Below are 3,038 nucleotides of genomic sequence, written 5' to 3'. Positions count from 1 at the left end.
GCAAGGCTTTAAATAATATCCCATAGGGAGGAAGTTATTGCCTTTTCAATTCTCCTTCAATCCTTATATTGAAATCAGGGGAAAAAGTGCAAGTTTGGCTCTAATATGCCTTTAACAGTTCTCTGATATTTGCTGGTCACTTTGCTTTTTTTTTTTTTTTTTTTTTTTTTTTTTTTTTTTTTTTTAGTAAAGAGAGAGCCCGGGGCGCCTGGGTGGCTCAGTCGGTTGAGCGTCCGACTTCAGCTCAGGTCACGATCTCGCGGTCCGTGGGTTTGAGCCCCGCGTCGGGCTCTGGGCTGATGGCTCAGAGCCTGGAGCCTGCTTCCGATTCTGTGTCTCCCTCTCTCTCTGCCCCTCCCCCGTTCATGCTTTGTCTCTCTCTGTCTCAAAAATAAATAAACGTTAAAAAAAAATTAAAAAAAATAAATAAAGAGAGAGCCTACCTTGGGCTTAAAACCTTGGCAGCGTCTAGATAGAATTGAATAACATTGTTTGATTTTTCAGATACTTTCAACTTATGGCAGGGGATACTGGTGTTCCATTTGTGTCTGTGATACAGATCTTCCTTTATTTTATTTTAATTTTTATTTATTTATTTTGAGAGAGAGAGAGAGAGAGAGAGTGCATAAGTGGGGGAGGCGCAGAAAGAGGACAGAGAGGGAGAATCCCAAGCAGGCTCCACACGGTCAGAGAGTCCACGTGGGGCTCGAACTCATGAAACGTGAGATCATGACCTGAGCCAAAATCAAGAGTTGGACGCTTAACCAACTGAGCTACCCAGGTGCCCCTATTCATTTTTGTTTTGAAGAGGTAAAGGGCAACAATAAAATCGCTGCTAATTGTTTGAACAACCTGCTTTGAAGTTAGAAACAGGGCCAAACCTGGAGGGTTGACTGGCAGTGCAGCAACTGGAGGCTCCAGGGGGAGCTCGGGGAAGGGGATATACCAATTCGGGGCACACGTGGTGAAGGGGCGTCAGTGGGAGCAGCACAAAATCGAATACTAAAAGGAAACTGAAATTTCGGAAGTTAGCGATATAAGATGCTCCTGTCGTAAGTTCAAATTCAGACTTGATACGAATCAAGTGCTGTTTGGTTATTCATTAATCAATTTGTGATTTTCCTCCAACAAAAATTAAGCTCCTCCACTTCAGGGACTTTTCTAATTGCTTTTACTACCAATACCTATCTGGGGTGCACCCTTTACCTTCACAGCATTTCTTATTTTGGATGGGGCGTCCCTGATATTCTTTTAGGAATATCACTCTTAGTCCGTCCATGTAGTTTGGATGGGGCTGACCCCATCCCAGGCTCCATGTGTGCTCACCTAACCCACATCAATGGAAGTGAATTACTGCCTCCCATTGGTTAGTAACTCATTGTAAACGGGCACCTAATCCAGACTGAATCAATAGGAACACTACTTAGAGTTTCGTTTGAACTGTTAGAATAAAGGAATCTTCCCATAGCTAAGCAAGGGAAATGTTAGCCTGGAACTACCAGGACTATAGTCTAAAGAAATCCTAAGAGTGAAGCCAATGCAGAGAAAAAACAGAGCCTTGAGTAACGGAGAGAGCAACAAAGTCTAGAATTTTTTTTTTTTTTTTTTTTTTTTTTGTGCTGTGAGTTCCAGCCATTCTTGCAGGCATTACCTTAAACTTTCCACTTATATGAACCAGCCAATCTCTACCACCCACACCCCTTTTTATGTTTAAGCTAGACTCGGTTGTGTTTTTGCATTTTGCTGCTGAAAGAGTCCTCGCTAACACACGCACTCCCCGCCAAGCAAACTAGCACAGTGCCAGGCGTGTGATGTGCGCATGGTAAATACTTGCTGATCCGAGCGGTCCAAGGGGCCCTAGGTTTAGGAAACAGTATGATGTCATCTAAAGGTCATTGTGACAAGAGTTTGGACATTTCAGTCATTCTCTCCTTTAACACATTTTTACCGGGCACCTACTTTGTGCCAAGCACTGTTCTAGGTGCCGCAGATACATCAGTAAACAAACAAAATTCCCATTTTAATGGAAATGATATTCCAGTAGAAAAATACTTAATATGTCAGCTGGTGATATACATAGCTTTAAAGGAAGGCTTTCTGCTGTGTGGGGGACCTGGAGAAAGCTGCTTTCATCTTTCTGGGTTGTGGTTTTCTCAGATGTAAAAAAAGAGAGTTGCAATTCTCATTCCCTTTTCCCCTTCCCCCCCCCCCCCACCACCCCCTTCAGCACCACCAACAACAATGACAATATTTTCATTTCGTGACGCATTTTCACGAACCTGAATTCTGCAGCACACCAAAAAAATGTCTCTGTTGGTAGTTGACATTCCCAGGAAATTTTCATTTTTCCCGTGTTTACTGGTCCACTTCGCTCTGCATAGCTTTGAGAGCTCTGAATTCTTTCTCGTTCAGGTTTCCCAGAAATAAGCCAGATTCCCACAGGAGTTGGGGGCTGCTTAAACAAGCTGGATTCCCTAGAGGTCTTCACCTGAAAGCGCTATCTGAGTCCACTGGTTCTGTCCGAGAGCTTTCCCCGAAATCAATGACAGACCGTCTGCTCACAGCCACCTTTCATTTGGTGAAAAGTTTCTGTTATCTCTGAACCTTGGCTAAGTTGGGTCTCTTTTCTTCCCCCCACACAGCTCTTCAGTTAATCACTTTACTTATCACAATCTCTAGGCTTGCCTGCCTCGTCCTACAAGTTTTCAGAGTCCTCAGAACTTCTCTCCTAGTGGAAATGATCTCAGTGGCATTAGCATCACCCATTCTTAAAGTGCCATGGTAAATACAATATGGCTCTGAAAAGTGAATAGCATCCCGTGCTTCTCAAGTGATGCTTTTATACCTTCTATCCATATTTGTATAGTCTTTTTTTAAGTTTATTTATTTGTTTCGAGGGAGGGGCAGATAGAGGGAGAGAGAGAGAGAGAGAGAGAGAGAGAGAGAGAGAGAATCCCAAGAATCTCTGCACTGTCAATGCAGAGCCAGACTCAAGGCTTGAAACCACGAACCATGAGATCATGACCTGAGCGGAAGTC

This window comes from Panthera pardus, unplaced genomic scaffold, assembly GCF_024362965.1.
Source record: "Panthera pardus isolate Hobbes unplaced genomic scaffold, ASM2436296v1 HiC_scaffold_18, whole genome shotgun sequence".
NCBI classification, from domain to species: Eukaryota; Metazoa; Chordata; class Mammalia; order Carnivora; family Felidae; genus Panthera; species Panthera pardus.
The sequence above is the reverse complement of the archived record's forward strand: the minus strand, read 5'-3'. Positions refer to the sequence as shown.